General features: G+C 36.5%; 1 protein-coding gene across 46 annotated transcripts in view; it reads left to right on the forward strand.

Annotated features, from left to right (window-relative positions):
• The first annotated feature begins 658 nt into the window (after positions 1–658).
• The window catches only part of PTPRD (protein tyrosine phosphatase receptor type D), a 1,149,067-nt gene continuing 1,122,573 nt past the window's right edge, over positions 659–27,152 (forward strand). For 45 of the 46 annotated variants that reach the window (XM_088156871.1, XM_088156869.1, XM_088156892.1 and 42 more), the window contains exons 1-2: positions 896–1,034; positions 1,323–1,430. The gene's annotated coding sequence lies outside the window, so the exon portion shown is untranslated. Of the gene's footprint in view, positions 722–895; positions 1,035–1,322; positions 1,431–27,152 lie in introns of those variants that run through there. The other variant, XM_088156870.1, reaches the window with a different exon arrangement.

Genomic DNA, 27,152 nt, shown 5'->3' on the forward strand with positions numbered 1-27,152 from the left:
AGAAGAGATGAGATTGGTTTGGGGCGAACGGAAGAGGGGGGAGGGTGCCCTCCTTGCAGCCCAGCCACAGAAGCCACCTGGGGACTCGGTGTCTCCACTCAGCTTTGGAGACTTTCTCTTTGATGGTGATAATGATAGTTGCTCTGGTACGGGAAAGAGACTTACGAATACCAGAAGCAGAATGTGTGCTCACATTTGGGTGTGAATGGTAGGAAAACGTGCTTCGCCGCCACATCCACAGCAGCGCTCTCTTAAGTAGTGGTAACATTATTTTATTATCGCCAGCCGGCGGCTTTAAAGGTGCATTATTTTAATGCATTATTAATTGTTTTCTCAGGGCGAGAGGAAGGTGGAGATTTGGCTTATTATTATTAATAGCGAGGAGCTCGCTCCTGTCGCGCACGCCGGGGAGCGCGGTGGGAGGAGGCGGCGCCGGGGGAGGCGGTGGCGGAGCGCGCCCGGCACCGGGCTCCGTGCGCGGCTGCGGCGCCAACACGCGTGGCTGGCCGCAGCCCCCGCCGCCCCTCGCCGTCCCCAGCCCGGCCCCGGCTCCGCCGGGCGCAAAGTTCCGCGGGCAGCGACCGGCGCGGCTCCTCGCGGCCGGCGCCTCCCCATCCCCAGTTCCGCGGGGGCGGCGCGGCTCCGCGGCCGCCAAAGTTGCGGCGGGGCCGGGGGGCTGCCGGCGCTGCCGGCCATCAAGTGGCTCGTTAAGGAAATGCAGGTGAGCGGGCTGAGCGGCGGCGGGGACCCCGCGGGGAGCGCGCCCCCCGCTCCGGCCCCCGCAGCCCCGCCGGGCCGCTCGCCGCCCGCCTGTAGACGGCAGTGCTCGCACCGAGAGCCGGCGGCCGCCGCGCCCGCGGCGAGAGCCGCTCCAGCGCCCCCCGCCCCGCACACACACACACACACACACACACACACACACGCACACCCCACATCCCTCCTCCCCACCCCTCGCTCGCTCCCTCTCTCCTCCCTCTCGTCGCTTTTTTCCTCCCTCCCTCTCTCTCTGCCGGCCTCATCGGAGAGAGTTGCAGGTACCTTACCTCTCACCTCCCCGCCACCCCCCCCCCAACCCTGCCCTCCTCCCCCCGCAAATTTTAGGGCGCAGGAGCCCCGGGGAACCTTTTTATTTATTTATTTAATTAATTTATTATGTATTTGAAATCACTATTTAAAAAAAAAAAAAAAAAATCTTTGGAAGAATGACTCTTGTCGGAGTCAGCTCTGAAAACAGGGTTACCCCCCAGGAGCTAGCGGCAGCGGCGCTGGATCCCATCAAAACAGAACTGCCTGATGTGGCATGTGCTTCTCTCTCTTTGCAGTTCCTTCTGGGCCTGTGTGGACTAGGGGCACAACGCGGCGCTTGACTGGCAGGAGGGGAAAGCGGAGACTCCTTCAGGTTTCCAAAGAGGTCCGAGTGGACAGCATTAGTAAGTAAATTCTCTGTGCTTGCTTACTGTCCCTGTGTTCTCGGGCTTGTCCAGACCTTTTCTTGGCATTCACACACATATCTATGCACACACACTCACAAATTTTTATATGTATATATACATGTGTATGTATATGTGCATGCATTTCTGTTTTCAGGTTACTGTTCCGGTCAGAGAGAAACTTGGCTGTGGTAACTCGGAACTGTTTTTAGTGGGAAGGTGCATTGAGTGGTTTGCTGATTTTTCATGAGTGAGGAAAATTGAAGGTGAATACTTGTTTAAAGAAACTGAGTGTGGCAAGTATTGTGTAATGTCATACTTCAGTGCAGGTGTAGGTATGTGGTAGAATACAGACAAAATCTAAACAAAGAGATGCTCCCTCAGGAGGGGTCTGCAGAATAGTCTGACCTGCAAAGCAATGCCAGGTGGCAGGACATTCAGCTTAATATAAATTGTGCCTGAGTTATAGATACTAAGAGTATTTTTGTCCGCATTCATGTGTAAGCATTTTTAGTCCATATCTCTGAAGTTCTTAAATTTTTCATCAAGTTTTATATGTATAAAATGTATGCATATTTTTTCTTCTAATGAGGTTGACAGTTCCAGACAACAGCTTTGCTTTCTAAGGGCTTTTGTGGGATATATTCAAAAGTACCAATGGCACTGTTTTTGATAGGTGAGAAAGATTTGGGGGAAACAAAAAGATAAACTCATTTAAAAGGGCGTCATGATCAGTGGAACTGAGGTTTGCTGGCTGAGCTGTAGAGTTAACAGAAGGTACAAAGATCTTATAAATTATGCCATGAAGTGTCTGCTGTTAGGTGTTTTCTAAATATATCTGTAGCTGGGAAAGAGAACTTTTGCAGGCATTATTTCTCCTGGGACAGTGGACACGTTATCTACATTTGCTGCATTTCTGCTAAAGGAAACAGCTAGTATTAGTAGTTGGGGGTTAGCTGTTTCTCAGGTAAAGAAAAGAAATAACAATGACAGGTATGTCAATGAAAACGTTTGCTCATGTTTGCTAATATCTATATAAAACCTCAGTGTTATGTCAGTAGAAATACAGTTGAGTCAGATGTTTTGAATGTACTGGAAGGAATCAATAGCATTTCGGCATTTTTTTCTCTATTCCGGCCAAATGGACTTGGATTTAAATTCTTCATGTGTTGTATTTTTTGTGTGGACAATGTTAATTTGAATTACAAGACATTAAAATTGCATCTTTATAAATTTATGGCAAATTTGGGTTATTTTACAGTACAAATTCAGAATAATAAGTGGCTACTGTAAATAAACAATGCAACTCAAATATCTTATATATTATGTCTTTACTCTTCACCTAATCAGAATAAATTTGTGCCATTAGAAACCATTAAACATGAACTTACAAATGCATTTTACTGAACTTCTAAATGTGAAATGCATGTTGCACTTTCAGGTGTAATTTAAAATCAGTCACAACTAATAAATGTCACTGGGAGTGAAAGTTTATCAGGGTCAAATCAAATGCATTTCTTCATAAAGCAAAGAAATTAGTTTATGTCACAACAGAAAAGATAAGTAGACAAAATTTATTTAGGAAATTAATGTGACAAGCAGGAAAGACTAAATCTGCAGTAGCAGATGGATGACATTCGGAGTTGCTCTCAGGTATTCATAATCTTAGAGCTAGAAAGGAATTACAAAGCATAGGGTACAAGTTCTGAGACAGTGAATCAGGGTGACTTTCATACTGCGTTACAGTAGTCTTTTTAGTAATTGACATTTATGACAGAAAAAATACCCTGTGAACTCATGAACTTTTAATTAAAGGATAACACATTTTCTGACTCAGTGAGGGATCCTACTGTTAGTGTTTTAGTACTGTGAATTTACCTTTCCGTTAAAAACAAAGCACTTTTTTCCCACTTTTTAAAATATGATTTAGTAACATTTGACATGGCTCATTCCTGTATTGTACTCCCTGTGGACAGCACATTAAAATAATATATCCAGCTAATTTGCATGAACTGTTTTGAGACTGCATGCAGTGAAGTTTATTAGGCTAAGCTTTCAGTTCTGCTAGGTGGTCCTAAACATGCAGCAATATTGAATGTCTAACAATGTGTCTATTTGAAAAAACAAAAATAAAAAAAAAAACAAAACACATATATGACCACCTAAACAGGAGCGATGTTTTCTAGTTTAGCCTTAATCTCTACATACTCAATGGCTTTATTATTTTGGAGCACAGTCTTCATAATTTGTCTTTGGGATTTTCTATAATCTAGGATATGTCATGGCAATACTTCAGAATCTATATGAAAAATTACTCAAAACGTACTCTACTTTTGCTGTAATTACTACTGTGAGAAATGATCTGAGTCAAATCATGGCAATTAAGTATGATACATATTGTATTTGATTATATATTCATGTACAATCTTGAATGATTGGCATGGGCAAATGTCAAATCAGGTCAGTCTGATTCAGAAGAGAGGACTTTAAAAACACCTATTGCTGTGAAAATATAAAACAAAGTTGCATATGTCAGCAGTAATGTGGTTTATTATGCAATTGTTCTTGTTATTCAGATGAGATAATGGTGTGATGAAATATATAAGCATTCTACAGGGAATCAATGATTAATTTCTCTGACATATGCGTATTTAATATTTCTTACTAAAAAATCCTAGATACCTGCATTAGTTTTCAGTAGACGAAGTCAACTAACATTGTCAATATTAATCACTTAATATACTGAACTCCCACTAAACTTTGTGGCAATAAAGTGTGATGAAACAATTATGACGTTTCCTTCTTTGTTCTTTGCCATATGTGGTTTTGCTGAAGAAACTGACACTACACAAACAAACATGCTGCTTGATTGCACAAATTATTTTGAAATGGGGAATGTGATAAATATCAAATAATACACTGATGCTTTAATCAGCTCAGTTTGTCTGTGCTCTTTTAAGAATTCTCACAGCATTGATAACGTTTATACATACATATATATATATATATATATATATGGGTGCTAATTCCACAGATTTGAAGTACTATAACTAGTTGGAGAAACAAAGATATCATTGTTGGCTTAATTGGAAAACAGGTGAGTTCAGCGTATAGGAAAAGGTCACTGATGCTTTTCATCAGTCCAAAAGCTTGTTTAGTACAAAAACAGATTGGTACCTGAATCCTACATAATTAGAGTAAGCTATATTGATTTATTATCACTTTGAAGACATTGCAACCAGCAAATATAAATTTAGTGGTGACATTTATGCAGATGTTCTGTAGTTTAGGGTTTCGGATTTTGATATCTGTACTCAAGGAAAGTAATTTTTTTCCTTCATTAATAGCCATAAAGATTCTATGGAAACTGGCTCAGGAGGAGGAGACAGTGTGTTCAGAGTGTTCTTTAAAATAGAAAAAAACATAAAGTGAAAAGGCCATAGAAAGAACTCAGATTCAAAAGTACTTGGGCTGGAGAATGCTTATATATGTGGCATTTTATTTTGTTTTCTTTTCTACACATACATTATAAGGTCATTAGTGCTAGAAGTTTCTTAAGGAGCTTTTGTATTGCCCCTTTTTCGTGTAGACTTTCCACCTTTCCACCTGCAGTTTTGCAGCTAAAATCCTAGCAAACTTTGACAACTTAGCAAGGGACCTTATGTCACAGTGATAATAATAGAAAAGGGATCACAAAGTATTGACAAGAAGTGCAGTTGGGCTATAAGTTTTTGGACATATTTGATTGTGATAAAAATATTTAGTAGCAGATAGAGATTTAAAATTCTAATAGGAAATAGGCAGTAGGCATGAATTAATATCAAATGAGAATTAAATATATTTGATAATAAAGACTCAGAGAAGGAAACAGGCATACAGACAAAAGGAATGCATTTTGGGAGATTTTTAAATCATTCTTAATGCTTTTATATGCTGTTTGATTTTCAGTTTATCCATTCTAGTAGCTTCTTTGGTAAGATCCAGTATGAAACAATAACAGAAAAGCTAGCAATAAACAGAAAATTGCAGCAAATTTACTACTTTTATGGTCAATACAAAGTCTGAATTGCTCATCTATTTTCATTTGTTGTCAATAGTTGCAGAAATGATCCTATTTATCTTACATTTCTATTCTGTTAAATATGCTTTATTAAGTGAAGACTATTGTGCAACAAATTGTATTCTTTGCATTCTATATTTCTGCATTGGCAACTTTGTAACTACTTCTAAAAAGTGGGGTTTTTATGTCAATTCATAAGCTGAAGATCTAGTTGAATAAAATGTTAACTGATTGGGTACTGCAGAATCTGGTTTATAAAATCAATTTTATAAAATTCCTGCCAGCAATGCTGTGAAATTGATCAAAATACTAGTATGTTTTAAAGTTATGCTGAATAAAGTCATGCTTTAAATGCCTTTAAAGTTCTTTTAAATACTATTACAGTTTCCAAACTATGTACGTACACTGTGTGGAAAAGTAACATTAAGATTTTGTAGATGTAATTGGATAGAGAGAATTCTTGATATGTATGCTTGCAACAAGAAGAAGGCTCTGAATAGTCCGATGCTTTTCCTGAGAATGCTGTGGGGGATTTGTTCCAGCTGTAAGCAGCATGAGCTCATATACTTGCTAATTAACAGATAGATACATATTACAGGCCCAGTACTCTGCTTGGTCTAAACATTTGGTTTAGAAAAATGTTTTTCTACATCAGGCAGTCCCATACTTAAATTTCATCTCATTGTGAAAAGCTGCTTAACTGAATTCTTCGTATGTTTCAGAATGGATTCTCAAAAGGTAAGGTGATGTTTTAGTGCATTCTGCTTTTCCTTTGAATTTAAAGAATAAGAGCTACACAAAGTGGGATTCAGGAAATCACTCTTTCTCCATACTACTCTTTATTTGATTTTAGATTACCTAGCTCATTTGCAAAGTATGTATAACACTGCCCAGCAGTGAAATGTTAAACGCATATGCTTTTTGTTTGCAGTGTGTTGGGAGGAAACTGCTTCAGCTGGGGTGGTTGCAAACATAAAGGAGGACTCGTGAGCTTAATGGGAAGTGGAATTATTTAGTTCTTCTAGTTATTACGGAAACTGTGTGGTTAAGGTGAACTCACGTTTTTGGGGTGCTCCTCCCAGCTGGTGAGCTCCTCATAGGTGACAGCTCAATTGCTTTAGGATGATGATTGATTTAAGGTGACCAACCTGAATAAAGGTCCTCTGGTGGCAGCAGGTTGGAAGTGTACACCAGTCTGTCTTCTGGGAACAGTAATTCTTAAGGGTGCTGCAGCAGAAGTAACTGCATAAGAACAAATGCAACTACTCTAGTCTGAATGTGAAGTGATTTTTAGACTCTCATGCAGCAGTTTAACAGTCGATGTGGGAGTATGTCAGGCAAAGTAAGTTTGCTCTAGCTTTGACGCATTCTTTCTTTGTCTCACCCCTACACACTTAAAATGTAGCCTTCATTGTGGTGCAAGGCATAAAGTCTCACCAGACCCTGTACTACATAAACCAGCATTTAAAGTAGTTTGGTGTTCTTCTCCCTCTGCTCATTCTTTTAGTCAAATATGTTTTTCTTCATTCTTTAAATAAAAAAATAGTTCTCCATACTGTAACTAGATCTAATATAGAATAGCAATTTTAAGTATGTAGATTTTTTGTTTTCTAAGAAGGACTTAAATAAGAATATGTATTGTACAAATTTTTAATCTATGTTGAAGGACTTCACTTTAACCTTAAAGGCTGGTTCTGTATTCAACTTCTGATGAAGTACAATATACTTTGAATTCCTGCACATAAGTATAAGGGAGAACAGTGATGTAACTCTTAGGTAGCTACAGAATTACTGACAGTAACAAAAAGATAAACCAAACCTATGCGTGAATTTCCCTTCATTTGGGTAAAATGATATTAGGATATCCATCCCATCATTTTAACAATCAGAAAATATCTTACATGGTGGTGCATTTTCTCAGTTTTGAATGATTTTCGTTTGACATTCAAAGGAATGTGCTGTGATGTTGTGAGGCAAAGCTCAAAGCATCACCAGTTCTCAATGGAAAAGGTTCAAAGAAAATTCATGTGCACTGTCTATGTCTTAGCATGAGTTGCTTTCCCTTTCTTATTGCAACCAAGATTTGCCAGATGGCATTCTCAGGCTTCTTCAGAGAGATAGAAAACCATAAATAGTTTTGTCTTTATCAGAAAAGATAATAGTATAAAATTACAGCTGATACTTTTCTCCATCTAGGTTTTCCTGAGGGAAGTGTGTGGTTTTTTGACTATTAATTATTGTGCATTTTGACCATGATATAAAAATGTTACCATACTTACACATTAGTAGTACACACCAACTCCCAAACTGTTATATAGCTAGGGTATTAAAGTTCATAACAGAAGAAGTCAAACTTGAAACCTATTTTGATGAAATCTTGAAATCCGAAAAATTTGTGTGATGGGAGGAATGTGCTGGAAGAGTCTTTATCAACATTAAATCATTATTACTGAAATATCCTACATTTGTTAGTAGAAGTATTTAAGAATATACCAATAATTTCCCCTTGAGAGAAAATTTAGCTAAGTTTTATATATGTTTGTAAGTTTCTGAAAATTGTAGGTAGGGATAAATCATAAAAGTGAGTTTCAAATAATTAATTCCCTATAACCTTTAATATAATTTGTGTGCGCACAATTCGTAGAAATATTCCTCATGAAAAAAATCGTATTAATCATTGATATTCCTTCACAAACAGAAATCTGCCCAGCAAAGCTAATTAATTTCAAATATGACATCAGTAGTTTTAGACTGCCATCATTAGCATACCAAGTGGAGTACTCAAAAAAAATGAGAAAAAAGTAGGACTGTCACATTAACATAGTCATAACCTGTGTTCTCCTTTGAATAATTTAGCTATTTCTTCAGTTTTATGCACAGATATTCTGTGAAATTTTCCTTTCTCCCTATGAATAAAAGATATACAAATATATATAAATGGCTTTTTTACACTGTCTTAATCTTTCTTTTTTTTCTCTTTAATTTTTTTTAAATTTTATTTTTCCTAAGAGTGCTGGGCAGCTAGATTTGAAAAGCTGCAAAAATTCATTTGCTTGTTTTTTCAGAGTGTAGACTTTAGAGTGGGTTGATTTGACTTCCATGTACACCCAGTGTCCTCTGACAATGCATTGAAGCAACAAGCAGTTAGTGAGGCTGGAAATTCTTTTGTTAAACTCATCAGCTAGAAAGTGTACATTGGACAGCAAAGCTTGAAGAGCAGCCAAAAGATATGAATGTCACCATACCCGGTTAACCAAATACTTGTAACCATGCTACCCTTATCTGTGATAATCTTCTGCAAAATCAAGTTTCTCAGTGATAGTTGGATCAACAATACACAATAATTGCTACTTGGAGAAAAAGGGAAATCATTCAAAAGAGAAATAATTCAAATTAATATATTCTGCATTTGTAGAACAAAGTTCAATGGGCTTCATGTTTGTTTTCAATTTTTCATTCCAATGGAGAAAAGAGGCAGAGTAGTAGAAAAATTATGTTAACTGCTGGAGGCCATTTGATGGAATAAAGTGGTCAGGAAAAGTGGTTTGAGTTTTTTGATTTTTAAAAAAATATTATTTTGTTGTGCTGTTGTTATTCTTTCTCTGCCATCTGTATTCACTAAAAAAAAAAAAAAAAAATATATCGAAAATTAAAAGATTTCCTGAGCAGCTTTCATACAGATTATGGTGCACTCTTGACCTAATCAAAAATGCATGATTTGTCCCATCTTTCATTTGAAAACCCCATATAAGTTTTTGTTTCTTTCTTTCTTTTCTATTCTAGGATTATTAGAGAAAAGTGGTCTTTGTTTTTGGTGTAATAGTAATAATTGTGTTTCAGTATCTGTTTGTCATCATCAACTTTAGGTTTCCACATGAGGTGTGGAAATGCAGTCCCTGGATATTCTCATTGTCATATTCTACATGAAATCATAAATTGAAAATATCCAAATGTATTTGTTCTCAGAATAATCTTTTTTTCTTCTCAACATGGAGGCCAGCCTTTTCCACTCTTTCCCATCTTCCCATTTTTTTCTACCCTTCCTTTGCAGAAAGCTGTAACACATGTGCCTAATTATTTTTAAATTAGCTCATATTTTGGATTTCTGCTCTTCCTCACTGATCGTAAGTGCAGTGACCCTTAAGGGTAAGAACTTGTTTTTAAGGGTGATGTCCACAACCTACTTACTTCATGTTTTCTAGAACTGATAAAAATGGGAAAGAGAGCACTCCAGTTTATGTAAATATAAGATGTTTTCTAGTGTAGGTGAAGAGATAAAGAGGTAACTGATGGAGCTCTACTACAGAATTGATGAAGTGGACATTTATGAATTTCGGGATGAGTTTAGGTGTGTTAGTATCTTTGAGTAACTGAAGTGCAATTATAAGATTGCATCTTCTTTTCCCCATCCACTGCTCTGACAGGTCTTGGTTTGCTTGAGAACTGAATGGGGAAGGAAAAGGAAGCCCATGAATATGCATGTTCTGTTAATTTTATCAATCGTCAATGCTGAACAAATTAAAGAAGGCATGAATTGTGACACATGAATTGTGACATTTATTTAACCAAGCATGTCTTGATTAGTTAAATTAGGCTTTGTAAATAAAAATAAAATTGCAATGTATGTTTCATTGTATATTTAAAAAAAATTGAATTGTTAGAAGATGCATGATGAAGAAGGAAAGGAAATGAGGGTAGAAAATGGATAACAGGAATGGAAGAAATCCTCAGCAACAGTCATGTTATCCAGGTCTCTGGTGCAGCGTTGAGTCAGATGGCAATCTTTAACCACTGGGTTCAAGTTTTTGTTCCCTAACCATCAGTACCTTATGTCTTTTTGATGCCCTAAGGTAGCTGCTCAGTGCTAGGCTACTGTTCTCTTTTACCAAATGCAGTCAGTCCTACACAGTTTTTCAGAAAACAAAGAACATATACAATTGAATGTTCATTTGCATTCAGGATTATGAATTGTGCACGTCTATATTCTGATGTTGTATCTAGAACTTTGCCTTTCCTCCTTGCCTTTCCCAAAGGCAAAGATTTTTTCATGTTATGCTAATTATATCTGATGCTAACAGAGCTCCCTTAATCAACACTTGTGCTTAGCTATCAGCATAATTAGATTAATTATATTTTAGAGACATCCTAGAAATTCTATCATGCATGTATGAATCTGCACGTGTTGAAAGTGACATCCTTCATACTCGGAAACAAGCTACTATGTTGGGTTTTGTTACTTATTTTTTTATAACTTTTTCCCTTTTTGTCAATGATATACAAATTGATGAAGTCTAAAATCTTATGCTGCTAATTATAGTCCATCCACAGAATCAACCTGTGTGCTTTCCTGCTCTGACACTATGCTGGTGCCTCTGAGACCCATGTGATGAACTGTGTAATGTCACACTGCCTTTTTTTTATTTGCTACTTTGGTAGGTCACCTTTTCCTGAATTTGGAAAGAGCAATGGACCTAGGGATCAGTGTAATATAATTATACTGAGGTGAGGTGTATTTTCTGTTTTTGTATTATTGACATCTGGACCATTATGCAACCAATAAAGATTACTGGCAGTAATATTTTCTTTTGAGGTCAGGGTTATTGATTTTGGGGTAGAAGCAGAGTTGATAGGATAAATCTTACAGTGACAATACTATTTGTATCTAACTTTTGACAGCATTTGGTTTAGACAGAAAGTTTGAGATACATGAATCTACATTTAATGAAGTCACTTGGACATCATGCTCATTAAATGATTGTTGAAAAAGAAATTTAAGTGTCCAGCTTGATAAGGAGTATTGCGACTAGCATGCATAAGAGATGACTCTTACAGGCAGAGACCTCTATCTATCAAGGCTTTATAAAGATACTGTTTGTAAGCCAGTAGATTAAGTGATTTTCAGAAGTTATCCTTATAATCACAAAGAATAGATTAGCTTCATGAGCAGAAAAAAGAATCCAATAAAAACTTTATATTGTTTAATATAATTTCATGAAAATATATATCCCTAATGTCTGTAGTGTGGTATTCCAGTTTATGCAAACTGTAACATCTGTCTATGGTGTTTTGCTGGCTGTCTGCACTTTAATAACTTGGGGAAACAAAACAAAAATAAAATATGTCAGTTTGAGATTTTCATGACTTAACCTCACTCTCTGTTTCCAAAAGTATTACAGTGTATTTTGTTGTCATTTATATCTGAATCAAATAAAAGTTGCAAGGCGGCTATAACTTGGGTGATAATAAGGAAGACGAATAATAATTATGTTAATAAAAACCATGGTTATACCTTATTGTTGACAGGAAGACCACACTGTAAATTTCAGAGGAAGTAGATTTTATTTACTTTCTTAGTACTCAAGGATAAAATATAGAAACAGAGTCAACAATATAATACTTTTTTGTTTGCTTTGCTATTAAATTTTGGTTTTAGCTGTGTTAGGAGGGAGCTAAGATGTTACTTGTAAAACATACTCAGGTGTTATTTGTGGTACCTAAGAAGAAAAAGATTACATACAAGCATAACTTGATTTTTATCCAACATAGCCCTCTAGGAATGATAACTGGTAAAATCTGAAAACAAGTGTTTAAAAATTTATATAGGTGTCTATTCCTTTTTGCAGGGGAAAAAAATCCAAAACGAAAACCACAAAAACCCAAGTGTGGCAGACATGTTCAAGCATTATTGGAACAGTAACTGAAGTTTTAATTGTGTTATATTACCCTGCACGTCTCTGTCTATATCCTGATTGCACTTTGCTTGCCTGTATTTCAAGTTGTAAATAAGAGAGGAGTTGTAGAGAGTACCAGATAGGGCAGTTTTATGAAGTAAAGATAACCAATCAAAAAGAGTATGGCACTTCTAGATTTATACTGTTTCTAACAAGAATTAGTTTGTGCCTTCCATCAGTAAAGGTCTCAAAAGGAAGGCAGTAAACTGGAGTCTGGAGGAATAGCTACAATTTCTTTCCTTCCACCCTAGAACCAGGAATTAAGTCTTTATCTCACCTCTTTTCAAAGGTAGTTCCAGGAGGCCTTTTTTAGCCCTTAGAAATTTTGCAATGCATATTAAACTATAAATTGATTATAAAAATATAAATTAATAATGTTGTTATACCCACATAGCCACAGGCAAATCTTATTCCCAAAACTGCACTAAAAAAGGAAATTATTATAAAGCACACTGAGTGTAAATTCATGGTGAAACAGAATTTCCCCAAAATATAAAATCAGAATGTAATTCAACTTTAGAATAACTCTTGTAAATTGAGATATGGTATTTAATTTCGTGATGGTATTTGAAAGCAAACAACTTTAGAGTTTTAGAACTAGTAAAAATTTAAAGAAAATCTCCATTATTCTAATGATGCGTATTTCAAAATGCATCAAAAGTATTCAAGTCATTCGAATAAGTTGATATTGTTATATTAAGTACTAGTTGTCCTTTTTTTTTAAATATATTTTCATAGTGGTAAGCAGGGGTTTTTTTGTTTGGAGAAGGCTATACCATGATTTTTATATATGCCTCTGAGGAAAGACTGACACATAGTATGCTCCTCTTCCTCCCTCCACTATGAAAAGATTAGAAAGATTTCAAAAAGTGGAAATTAAAGTATGTGCGCACTAAAAAATGCACAGATCATTAACTATAGCAGCATGTTACATAAGTCACATAGTTGCAGTGGAAGTGCAGATGATATATAAAATAGGAAGAGCCAGCAATACTCAGGTCTGAAGATAGAGTTGTACATGCAAATATGAATTTCACAGAATAATGGGCTCCATGTTAATCAGAGGACATCTGCAGGCATTGTTAATAAAGCAAGAGTACTTTTCCATGTGCTTCTTTTATGCAAGTTCATCACCAGCTAGAAAATATAAGTAGTCAGTCAAAGTTGACACAATTTAGGTGAGTGGTTTCCTCCTCTTCACGAGAATATGTAGTTTATGTGTTTTCAAGTCTGTAAACAGAAAGAGCAGAATGTACTAACTACTGAAGAAATAGCCATTCAAAACATTTTTAAAATTAGTAATTTTTTTTTACACCTTGAAGATGACAGTATGGTTGTAGTTATATTGTACATTGAACATTGTTTTTGTTTTCTGGCAGCATCTCAGATTACTCCAACCTCTGTTGCCTGGCTTGCTAACAAAGACTTAGTTATTTGACTCCATGTCTCAAGAAGTAAGACTTTTTTGTTATTTGGTATGTTAAGCAGAAGTTTACTGTACATGGATGTTGTAATATAATCTTTCAGTATTACATGGAGTTCCGTGTTGGCCTGAAATCCTGTGGGACAGAGAGTATCCGACATTTAGAGTCTTTTGGCTGCAGATGACCCAAGAGAATAGTCTGACAGATTAAGTCCAAACATCAGCCTAGTATCACCACTGTGTACACCATTAAGCCATGTCCTCAAGGGTCATATCAACATGGGGTTTTTGAACATTTCCAGGGATGACAATTCCACCTCTGCCTATGCTGTCCCACCTGCTTAGTTTTGGGCCACAGAAAGAGCATAACCTTAATTATGAAAATCACTACCAGAAATCGCTAACAATGTTTACATAGGTTAAGAGTTCCTTCTAATAAACTTAATTGCAGATAAGTAGGTGACTTAACAATGGTCTCTCTTACTTGAAGAAAAAAGAATTTTTTCCTAGTAGCTTGATGGGTGGGAACAGGTAATTTTTTTCAGTTCCTGAGTCTACGTCATAAAACACACTGGCTGCTTGTCGAATATAGAGACTATAAAATCAACATGATCTAAGGAGCCCTTGGGCTTTGTACTCAGCAGAAATGAGTAGCAAGCTCCAGGTCCTGCTGATGAAAAACCTTCAGTGATTCTGCATTATAATTAGATTCTTGGAAATGTGCTGGAATGATGATTAGGGAGAGTAAGAAATAACAGGGATTATTTTTTTTCCTGTTAAAATAGATTAAGTGTTGTTTAATGCCTCTTATCTAAATAGAAATATTATTCTTTGTTTGTAGGTGAATTCTTGTTACGTGATCATAAGCCAGCGTCATTGGAGAGAAATTCAGTTGGTTTTCAATTCAGTTTAGGATGCTGATTCTCCATATAGGCTGCTAATCATTCCAATGGCATGTCAAATCATGTTGTAAACACAATGGAAGTGAGGCCAAATATGCTACAAACATGTCACTTTTATAGTAAAACTCTAAAAAGAAGGTTTTGCACTTTCATGTCCTGGATTGTTACCATGAAAGTTACAAATTATTTGACACCTTGGTTCCAAATTGATTCGAGAGCAAAAATTCCTTAAAAGACAAAGTCTTTGCTTATACTTTTTCTGAATAAATGGGTGATTACCTTTCTTTTTGTTGTTAGCTCCATTATTTTTTCTTAAATTTGTGTTGGTGTTGCTTTTTTTTTTTTTGTGCTGTTAAAATGCCTTGTTTAGAGAAAAGAGTTTATTGAACTTTAAAAGATCACTCAGCTATTAGAAGTACTGAAAGCTTATGAATAATTTGTAGTCAGTAGTTACCTTGGCCCATAATTTGGGAACCCAGATTCAATTAATTTATATACAGGAATTTTTATGTTAATTAAGACTTCAGTTTAAGCAGAAGGTCCTATGCTGTTTTTCAAAGGTCACTTTAAAAAAAGAAATATGATAAGAACTGGAAAGCGTGGAAAACATGATTAAAATGGATTTTTTTCCCTGTTGAGGTTGACATATGGTTTGAATTATAAATTATGAAAACTAGTATTATTTAAGTAATTTAGCCAAGCTGTGTGGAGACCCTGAAAGGGGAGTGTATTTAATGTTTTTTTTCTTTTCCCTGAACATAGAAGTAAAATCTTTCTATATTTACCTCTTTGAAATGCAAATGGTGAAGTAAGGAAATGGCTTATTTCTTTTGAATGGGTGGCATGGATGTTTTTCTTCAAAATAAACTTTATCTTTCAGTATGGAGACATCAAACTCTTGGATCCCTGGCACTGTGATACCGTGACATCTTTCATTCAGTGATGTGATCAATTAAATAGGTCAAGATCAGAAAAATACAAGGCACATATTCAATTTTTGCTATTGGTCACTGAACTTAATGGCTATCAAATGGCTCAAGTAAAACAGATGTTTATAATAAACACTTTTTAATTTCAAAATAGTCTCAAACTGAAAAGAATATTCCAGTCAAAAAAATAATCCTGTGTTATGGTATACAACAAATAAACTGTTTCAAATGACAAGCATGTCTCTTAAGTAATATGTGCAGCAGACTTTTATATGCAAGTCTCCTGTATGGAGTACATAGATTTAAAGATGCTTAGGCTTTCTGCACAAATAGAAAAGGTAGAGATGAAATTAGCAGCGCTCAGTATTGCTGATACAAATCAGTACAAGTTGGCTTGTAAGTGATTCTTTGGTGGTGGGACAGAAGTAACACAAATTCAACTGACCAAAAGTTGCATGTGTTTTGTTTTTGTGGCTTTTTTTTTTTTTTATTGGTTTGTTTTGATTTGTTTTAAGAGTGTTTGGTATTCAAAAGTGGGGTTTAACTGCTAAAATAGGAGGCAAAAAGATAATTATCTGAAATGCACTTATCTTCAGTTGAAGATGACATCTGACATAATTTTTGACTTAATGACCCTGAACTACAGTATTGATTCCAGGTGGAAATGCTAAGAATAAAAGAGTTGCAATTTTAGAGTTCCTGATTATATGTTATTTCTTTCATCCAAGATAATCCTGTCTTAATATATAAAAAACTGAACGCTTTGTTATCTTCAGATAAAATGTGCTGATTTTCTGAAATGAAGAAATAAATGTAAGCTTGTTACATATGATAGTCATGTCTTTTTTCAGAGTGTATATGAATTATTTTTCACTTTGTGCATATGTATGCAGACATTTAGAAAAAATATCAGGAACATATTTGCTAGCAGAATGAAAACAGGTAAAATGAATTTTAAAAGTAAAAGCAAGCAAACATATTTGCACTGTTAGGAAACAGCTTTCTGTCTGTCTTGCTAGTGTAGAATACAATATTATGTACACTGAAGATATTCAGAAACTTTCTGTGCTGGGGGTAACTATCTCTTATGAATCTATTAGAATAGAATTAGAATAGGACCCAGAATTTAATGGAAGACTGATAAGGATTAGAGCCAGCAGTCTCAAGTGTTCAGTGGTTTTCTTTTAGCAGAACACAAAGCATAATATTTAATTCTGTAAATTTATCTTGATTTTAAAATGTCACAAATTAAATGGGAAAGTTGAAATTAAGTCCCTGTTGACAGTTTCTTTCAAAGAAGAGTGATTCAAAAGAATGAGATGTTAACAGGAGAAGTTAATTTAACACAGCAAGCTGCTTGAAATTGTGTGCCTCTGTATGTGTAAGAGGAGTTGTGCACATAAATGTACGTGGGATCACACTGACCTCATAGGCGTGTGGTGACATAATCATATTGGTTTCTTGCTGTTGTCTTGCAAAGGAAAAGAGAGAAATGTATATTTTATTATGTAAGTATTTTTCTCATCTGCATTATTTATGTGTTTTTTACCTGGTAAATGCAATCTGGGGTCCTGACAGAGCCACAGGATTCTGTAAGCTGTTTGACAGCAGACTTGGGGCAGAAGAGGAAAGGCATAAAATACATTTTACATCCAGAACTCCAAATCTCTTGTGTGTGACTTCTCTATGTGGCGTAGTATTACTTTAAATCCCAAAACTGATGTTTCCAAAGCAGTAGCCATCTAGTTTAAGCCAGCTGTCTAAACCAGTGATACAGGAGTCAGTAAGCAAACCCAGATGCAGGGTGGAGGGTGTAGCCCAGTGCCTAAAATTTCTGGAGGTTTCTAATAGGCAACAGAAATATGGTTCTTGATGATAATGATGATTAATATCTAATATCACCATTTGTTCCACTCTTTAACCTAAAAGGAATGAGCCAGAACATACCGAAAACAGAACAATAGGTCATGTAATCTTCATACAAAGTTTATTTTTTGATAAAACATGTAACAAAAAAGAGGCTAGTCTATATATGAGATTTTCTCAGCCTTCTCTTGGCAAAAGGAGGAGAAGAAATTACTATGAATATGGATTTTGTCTTCCAGACCTTCACAGGTTGTGCTTATTATTTAAAGGGGACACCTCTTCTATGAAAACAGGCTGAGATAGTTGAGGTTGTTCACACAGGAGAAATCTCCAAGAAGACTTTATTACCCTGAGTGCCTACAGGTACCTGGAGAGTTTGTAGTCATGCAAGATTGCAGTCATGACCTTCTTTCAAAGTGAAAGAAGGTAGGTTTAGATTAAATATTGGGAAGAAATTCTTCACTATGAGGGCGACAAGGCATTGCAGCAGTTAAAGTAGAGAAGCTGTGGCTGCTCCATCCTTGGAAATGTCCAAGGCCAGGTTGGATGGGGCTCTGTGCAACTGTTCTAGTGAAAGGTGCTCCTGCTCATGACAGGTGGGTTGGAGCTTTGTTTCCAATTCAAATCGTTCAGTGCTTCTATGGTTAAACTTTTATTCATACTTTCCTCTACTACCCAATATTATTTTGAAGTTAGTCTGTTTGATTGATAAGTGTGGATGTGCTAAATCACTCCCTTGCCCTTGTACTAAACTTCAGGGATTTTAATTTGTTTATTTTTCAGATTTATTTCAAACTCCCACCTATAAAATTAGACTAATTTTACTTTTATCTCTAATGATTAAGTGTGAAAAATGTATTATTTTTAATGTCATGATGAAAAGTTCACAGAATATTCCAAGAGCTTGCCAGATGAATGTGCAACATGACAAATTTGCAACCTGCGATTCTAAAGGACATTAGATTGCTTCCTTATCTTACTTTGGTATATGTAAATGAATATAAGGAATATTCACCATATAACTTTGTTTTAGTATAAATCTCTTCATAACTGTCCAAGTTTACTATTTTCAAATTCAGCTTTTATTGCTTTATATTTGTCAACATTAAATTTCAGTTTCTGCTTCTCAACTGACTTACAGAGAAAATCAGAATTAATTTAAACTTGTCTTACTACTTGCTAAGGATTCAGTTTTCCTCCAAATTTTATATTATCAGCAAATTTACCAATCTAGGTTCTTTGCAAAAATTAAAACCCAGCAGAAGTCTTCCCAGAGATGACCCTAGTAAAACCCCACAAGATAGTTCTGTATTCAGCACTTCCATATGTCAATAAAGGAATTTTTGTAGTCTGAAACATATTTCAGAGCATGTTAAGCTACTGGACTTGACTCATCTGTATGAAGATAGCATAATCCTAATTTTTGAATGGTTTGTGCAGTCAATGAAATCTTGATTTCTTCATTTGGAGATATTATTTTTATCATGCCTGAAATTAGTTAAAGATGTAATATTAATTTCTTTTGTTAACTGTAGTTTGAGATCAATTTATACAGAGGGACATTTTTATATATAAAACTATAATATATAAAGTATTATAATCCTATTAATACCATAATATGTAATACTATGGTAATAATAATATGTAACAGCACTGTAATATCTTAATCTATACGTTAGACTGGTCTTGTCTTAATATTTTAAATTCTCTAGCATCACATTAGATATTCACAAGAAAAGATTTCTATTGATTCCTCAGCTGCAGCAGATCATTATATGAAAACCAAATGCATTGTATAATCTTAACTGTGTTTATGGCTACTGGCATGTTTTGCTGTGTAAGGCAGATCTGTGTTCCATGTTTGGCTCCTAAGAGTAGTTCATCTTTTTTTTTATGATATTTATTTTACATAACTATAATCTCTCAGGATGTTTCGTCTTGATTCAGTTCTTCGCCCACGTCTCTCTTATCTGTCTTCTCCCTTGTTTTTTATTTTGGAAGTAAGAGTAGTCAATACCTTGTGCACCCCAGAAATATTACATATTTGCTAGGGAAATTTTCTTCATTAATCAGATGTTTTATAGACTTAACTGTGCTATGTTGACAAGGAGTGATTCACTTCCCAAGTTTAGGGATCATAACCTGCCATATAATATCCAGGGAGATATATATCCAGATACTATCCAGCCTCAAATCTCAGACATTCCTTTCTCAGATGTTCCTCGTTGCCAGAACTATGGAAAAAGTCTAAGATCTCCAGTCTATATTTTTTTATAAGTTTGGAGAGAATAAGACATAGTGAGTATTGAGTGAAATGACTCTGACTGTCCCAGCCTGGCCTTTGGTTTCAGACAGTGTGGGTGTCCTGAACTGTGTGAGACAACCTCTCATTGGAGAAGGAATAATTTTCTGGGTATTAATGGGACAGTTGAGGAGGTAGGAGTGTTTTATTGCAGCTGCTGATGTTTAGTGCTGTTGCTTGTGGTGAGACTGTGTTGACAGGGATTCTTCCTTGTGTTAGGAGCTAACATGCTGATTTGTTTTTGTCCTAGAAGCTAGATTAAAATGGGAGGGAGAAGTGAGACTCTCCCCACTCTCTCAAGACATCTATTGTTAGCATGAAGTCTGTTCTGTATGACTCTAAAGCCCAGAAGAGCCAGAAGAAGAAAACTATTAAATGTGAGCTAAATTTAAAGTGTTGTGTTTCATTTTAAAATACACAGAGTTGATTTTACACTTTGAAGTGATACCAGCCAAGAAGGGGTGAATTTCCCCCTTTAAGGTATTGACATGCCCATTATTTAGAGAGAGGCTAAAGCTCTGGCAGTTTTAAAAATAAGAGTCTGGAATGTCAGCCTCAGCTTCTCTGATAGAGTAGGTGTATTGATGTACAATTTTAATGCACAGTAGAGATAGCTGGCTAAAAAGAAAATCCACAGACCATGGAGGCATGCAAAATCTGTCATCTAAATTATTGTATCACACATATTTCCATAGTATTTGGGCCATAAGGAACCTAATCTTGGTGAATCATTTCTATAATAGTGTCATGTTCATGTGTAGCTCACTTCCAAACAGGACTTGTAGATCCAATGAAGTACACAAAAATCTATTAAGCCCATTCTTAACATAGGATAATTTTGTCTAATTAAAATATTTCATTCATTGCACGACTTCATTGCAACTGCTTGTGTTTAAAATCTTGTAGCTATAAAAGTACAGTTTAAAATGCTATGTGAAACACTTTTTCTGGTACTTACATTCGTTTTTATGACAGATAAGAGTGGTAATTCCCAGCACCAATCCCCATAAACAGAAGTTTATTTTTTTAGACAAGTAAGTAATTTAGTGCATTTAACAGAATTTTTGGTCTGCATATCTAATGTGTTGGACAAACATTTATCATAAAAATAATATGTATTCTCAGAAAATTGTGACTGTGTCACGGAAACACTTGCTTTATAATGAGAGAAAAGAAAAGGAAAAAAAATAAAAATGAAAACAACCCTCTCTTCTCCAAGAAAGCAAACAAAACCCTGCCAAACAACAAGTAAGCCACCTTTTCCAAATAAAGTAAGCATACAGCCACAGTGATGACAAACCAAAAAAAGTCCTGCAACTGACTGAGTATGAGAAGTTGTGTAGGCGTTTGTGTGAATTGTAGTGCAGCTCCTTCAGACCTGTTTTACTGTGAGGTCTGTTCTTTAGCTCAATTTATTTTCCAGGCTTCAAAAAAGGAAAATATGCCCCTGAAGAACCCAGATGACTTGTCTACATGTGAGAGAGATGTTCCCTGATTTGCTTCCAGCATCTGTAAAAAGGCACATTTTGTTATTTTATGAACACTAACTGCGAAACAAAACCACAGAAAACAAGAAACTGGCCGCTCTTCCAGCTTTCTGCAAATTTTTAGAAAATATGGAGGAAGATACCTATCAGACTATTGTTTACTAAGAAAAGGAGACAGCAGGCTTTACTCTTTAATTTAGTAATATATTGTACATCTGTACATTTTTTCCATCTTTATCTCCCAAATCCATGACAAAGTGAAGTAAGTAAGAAAATCTCTTGTAGCTGTGGAACACAAGGACTTGCAAACCTCTGCTTTACTTGCTCTGGCACTCAGTTGATGTGTCACAGTCTGTCACACAAGTTGTTTTCAGACATATTTTCTGCAGCTTTGGTGATGATACAATTGTTTTGAATGAAAGAATCAGCCGGCAAGTTTTCTCTTTCCATGTTTCTCTTGTCATGTTTTTTGTTATATGATATTCTTTGTCCAGCATAACGAAAAGAATATGACAAACTTGAAGTATTTGGGATAATAAGGGTGTCACTCTTCAGTGAGTGTAATGCAACTTGCAAGGGTTGTGCTTTTTTTGGGTCTCTCAGTTGCATACCTTCCCTGTTGCCTATTAATTTTTAAGCACTATTTTCAACACCGAAATTTCAAGAAATGTTGATGAAACTGGATCACATTTTATCCTCATGAAACTGTTTAAGAAACTAACATCAGGCCACCCAATGGATAGTGAGATGGCATAGATTTTTCAAAATCTGCCTATCAAATAGACAGATTGAAGGCTTTTAGGGATAAGTCCTCTAGCACTTGAAGTTACTATTGCTAAATCATTCACATCCCTTTTTCTCAACAGTAAAAATTCTTATGAGATATCATTAGACTCTTACAACTTATAATGGAAAAATCAATGCAGTAAGAAAATTAAATTTTACTGAGAGCCTTTAGGCAAAATGCAATGTGAAAATGCATTTTAGCTTCCCTTGTGGTTCAGAGGAAAAGGAAGAAATGGAATCTAGGTTAGCTGTCAGTGCACAACAGTTTTTAGAAGCCAGCAAAGCAGCCTGTGAACTAAACTCTTGCTTAATGTATTTCTTCCCTGATTACTTAATAATGTGAAAATAACCACCTTAATCTGATCATTTGAAAGGTCAGAAGTCTCTTCTACCCTTTTTAAAACCTAGTCTTTGGTCAAAATCAATGAGTAGATTCATCTTCCCAGGAAGAGGATTTAACAAAGGGAAAACTGATTCATCTGCTAAGGTATACAGCAATGACATCTGAACCCCTGGAGAGAGAGCAAGAGTGAGAGTAGCTAAAGTGGAATGAGGTGATTGTGGTGTAATCAAAAAGAAGTCGATCAAAGCCGCCAACAAGCTCTTGTGGAGAAGTGACATATATACTACATTTGGTGTGCTTTGTAATCACTGTAAGTGGTCACTGTCTCTTGCTGGCAGACAAATACAGCAAACACAAACTGACATGACAATTACAGATTTAAAACTTATTTAAAAAGTAAATCCATGAATTCTGTTCTTCAGGTTTGCTTTTTCAAAGTAAAAGAAACATTCTGAACTGTTTTCTATTTAACACAAAAATTTGTTTATACAGAATGTATATTTAGAAGACTATATAGCCATCAGTGTCAAGGTTAGATGACTATAGTAGTCTTCTCTATCATTAGAACATATTCATTAAAATTCTAAGTAAGGCTATAGTTGCTTATAATTTTCTCAACTTCTCTGGTCTTCCATGTAGAAATTATATTGTCTGGGAGAGGATTTACTTTTTCCTCTACATACCCATTATATTTATATAAAAGAAGTGTGTGCATAAGTTTAGATAATATGTGTGTCATAATATATTTGGAAAACATGTATTTATACATTAAATACATAGAGACTAAATATTGTAACTGAAACACTTTTATTTCTGGAACTTTGATTTCTGATCAAATGCAAATACATTGCTTTGCTTTCCAAAGCCTAATCTGATTATAAATAAATTAATTTATTTTTATGGGGTTTTAACAGAAATATGGCAAAATAAACCCCCCCAAAATAAAAACGAAACAAACAAACAGAAAAAACCCCAACAAAACCAAACAGCAACAACAACAACAACTGAAATAAACAAACAAAAAAATCCAACAAACCTAAGCAAGTTATTACTGGTGGCTTAAAACATTTCTTTGAAGGACTAAAAATAGAAAGCTCATTATTAAACTTGTGTGTAGCCTTAAAAGAATGAATATTTTTCGTAATTCTGGTGGTTGATGTGGTCTCCTGGGATTAACTTTTAAGGTTTTATTTTTCAACCTTCTTTAATTTTTTTAAACAGATTTATTTTTTGTCTCTTAAGTAGAAACCCACATGTCAAAACACATTGGTGTTTTGCTTCTGTACATTTTGTCATTTGAAAACACGTACGAAAAAATAAGTCTCTCAAATCTCTTTTGTATAGTTCATAGAAGAAAGACATTAGTTAGCAGCCTCTAAAGACTAACTAAGTCTGAATTTTCTTTTATGCTGCACATTAAAGTCCACATCTATTTAGAGTATTAAAGCACCAGGGAAGAGGCCTATTTAGAAACCAGTATCTCATTTACTCAGAATATTCTGCAATGATTGTCCAGATTCTGTGCAAGCTCAGGTATGACAGGCAAACTGAGGAGCTGCACTTCTCCCCAGAGAAAGAAAAGCCGGTGATGGAAATAAGAGAAACATACTGAATGATTTTTGCCAGATGTGATGGAAGTCTTGCTTGCACTTGTTCTGACAGGAAGAATTTCATGCACATGTGCTAGGAGCAATTCACCCAAAATAGATTTTTTTTTCTGATTTAAATTTACTATAAAAGGTATAATCTTTATTATCAGAAATAATCTATATAAATCAGCTTCCTTCAGAGGGAGGAACATTAATTTTAGAAACCTTCAGTGTAGAATTTCTGCTTTCACAAAGAAAGGTATATCAGTTTCCCCAGTGTATTAATTATGTGTTTCACCACAATTGTGAGGGAGTCTTTCCATATGTAGTGGGTTGACCCTGGCCAAAAGCCAGACACCCACCAAAGCAGCTCTTATTTCCTCCCTCCACATCCAGACAGGGGAGAAAAAATATAACGAAGAGTTCATGGGTTGAAATAAGGACCAGGAGGGATCACTCATCAACTACCATCACAGGAAAAAACAGGTTTGAAATTAGAGATATGAACTGAATTTATTACTAACAAAATCAGAGCAGGATAATGAGAAGTAAGGCAAACACTTAAAAACACCTTCCCCCCAAACCTGTCTTCTTCCCAGCTCTGCGTCCTCCCCCAGAGGCACAGGGAGACAGGGAGTGGGGGCTATGGTCAGTCCATCACATGTTGTTAATGCCACTGCTCAGGGAGAGGAGTCCTTCCCCTGCTGCCCTGTGGGTCCCCTCCCATGGGAGACAGATCTCCATGAACTTCTCCAGTGTGAGTCCATGCCACGGGCACACAGTCCTCCCCAGACTGCTGCAGCCTGGCTCACTCTTCCACAGGGTGCAGTCCCCCAAGGACAGGCTGCTCCAGCCTGGGAGCACGGCCCCTCTCTCCATAGGTCTCCCATGGGGTTACAGCCTCCTCCCAGGCATCCACCTGCTCCAGCGTGAGGCTCCTGCAGGTGGATCCCTGCATCCCTGTGGATCTCCATGGGCTGCAGGAGTGCAGCTGCCTCACCATGGGCTGTACCCTGCACAGACTGCAGGGGAATGTGGACTCCAGCACACAGAGCACCTCCTCGCCTTCCTTCTCCACTGACCTTGGTGTCTGCAGAGTTGCTCCTCTCACTGCTCTCACTCCACTCTTCTCTGGCTGCAGTTAAAACTGCAATAACTCTTCTTTCCTTTGTACTTAAATCTGTTATCACAGAGTCACTGCCACCATTTCTAATTGGCCCAGCCCTGACTGTGGTATGTCCATATTGGATTGAGATTGGCTCTGCTGGATGGAGGAAGCTTCTGGTAACTTCTCTCAAAAGCCACCCCTGTAGTTCTCCTGCTACCAAACCCAGGCCATGCAAACTGATACGCCATAGTAGATATTTAATAATTGTTTCACTAGGTAAATACGTTAAGAGAGGAGATGAGAGAAAATGTTTGTCCTTCCTCTGCTTCACACATTTTTATCTGGATAATGTATGGCTTTTTATTAAAACAACCTGCTTCTTTTTTAACCTCAGATGCTGAAGATCGCTATTTCCATATTTACTATTCACTGCAGCTTCTCTGATGAGGGAAGGTGAGAAAATGTATGTAGCTGAAGATAGAGCAGCACCTGGTTCTGGTTCTGCACTCTTGGAGGAGATGTTATCCTCTATGAGCAAAACATGCAGAATTTCCCTGAAAAATCTTCTCTGGAGCAGATTTTGGCAAGATATGATGGAAAATGATCTGTTTAAACATATTTGTAATGAAGTCCCAATTTCATTAAATAGATAAGATCTTTAACTGGTAGCATCATCTCTGAATGGGTGGAAAATTATGAACTCATTATTGTAATGCCAATGCCTGCTAATAATTATAGTCATACGTTTGTCAGTACAATAAGCTGAGTATTACATAATGATAATTTAACTGGTAGTCCCTCCCCTGTCTACTTTCACTACTAGTGAAATAATCTATTACGTTATATATTGCATAATTTAATTGTTATAGTTGTGGTAAAGAATCAGAGAATCTTATACTGTTTTGGGTTGGAAGGGGCCTTTAAGGATTAACTAATGCAACAGCCCTGAAATTACCAGGGATGTATTCAACTAGATCAAGTTGCTCAGAGCTCTGTCCAACCTGACCTTGAGTGTTTGCAGGGGTAACATATCTGCCACCTCTCTGAGGAACCTGGTCCAATGTTTCACTGTCATAATAATTTTTTTCTTTACATTTAGTCTGAATCTACCCTCTTTTAGTCCAAAAATGGTTAGTCCTTTTCTTATCTTTTAAACACCCTATTTAACTATTGAAAGGTCACAATAAGGTCCTACTGGTGCCTTCCCTTCCCCAGTCTGAACACCCCCAGTTCTCCCAACCATTCCTCAAAAGAGGTGCTCCATCCCTCTGATTGTTGTTGTGTCCCTTGTCAGCACCCTCCTCAACAGGTCCATGTCCTGTCTGTGCTGGGGACCCCAGAACTGGATGCAGCACTGCGGGGGGAGGAGGGGGGTGTCTCACCAGAGCTACTTTTCATGCAGCCCAGGACACATTTGTTTTTCTAAGCTGTGCATGCACAGAGTTCATCATGTCCAGCCTCTCAGCCACCAGCACCCCCAGGTCCTTCCCAGCAGGGCTGCTCTGATCTGTCCATCCCCAGCTGTGCTGAGACTGGGCTTGCTCCAACCCAGGTGCAGCACCTTGCACTTGGCCCTGTTAAACCTCATAAGATTCCCATGGGATCACTTCTAAAACTTGTCTAGGTGCCTCTGAATGGCTTCTTGCCCCTCAGGTGTGTCAGCTCCTCCATAGACTGTTGAGATCTGCTTACTATAAGGTGTTAAGACATTGTAACATTTGCTAAGTTATCCATGAGACTGTTATTCAGGCTAATACTGAACTTCTGGCTAGAGAACAGGAATTTGCTTGACTCAGCTGTGAATTGAGGATGTTTTCAAGCCATGCACAGATTTGGGTTATTTGGGGATGAGTAAATATCTCTACAGAACCAGAATCTTAACCTTATGAAAGATCATGCCACCTAAATATTTTAAAATTTCTCATAATGAAATAGCTAATCATTCTGCATCTGCCAAATTACACATCCTCAGACTCAATGTTTATAGAATTTGGGAATTATTCATCCCAATAAGCTCTATTACCTCACTTTCTACTCTTGATTTACAATTGTAATTTTATCTGGGGTTTTTTTAGATGTCTTGAAATTGTTTAAGCTATAACATTCTGATATACTGCTTACTCAATAGTTATAAATTATTATATGTCAAATCTATCTATAAAAATTTTGTTTTTATGGAGTGCCATTTAATGATTG

The sequence above is a fragment of the Sturnus vulgaris genome, chromosome Z, assembly GCF_052056855.1.
Source record: "Sturnus vulgaris isolate bStuVul1 chromosome Z, bStuVul1.hap1, whole genome shotgun sequence".
Classification (NCBI taxonomy): domain Eukaryota; kingdom Metazoa; phylum Chordata; class Aves; order Passeriformes; family Sturnidae; genus Sturnus; species Sturnus vulgaris.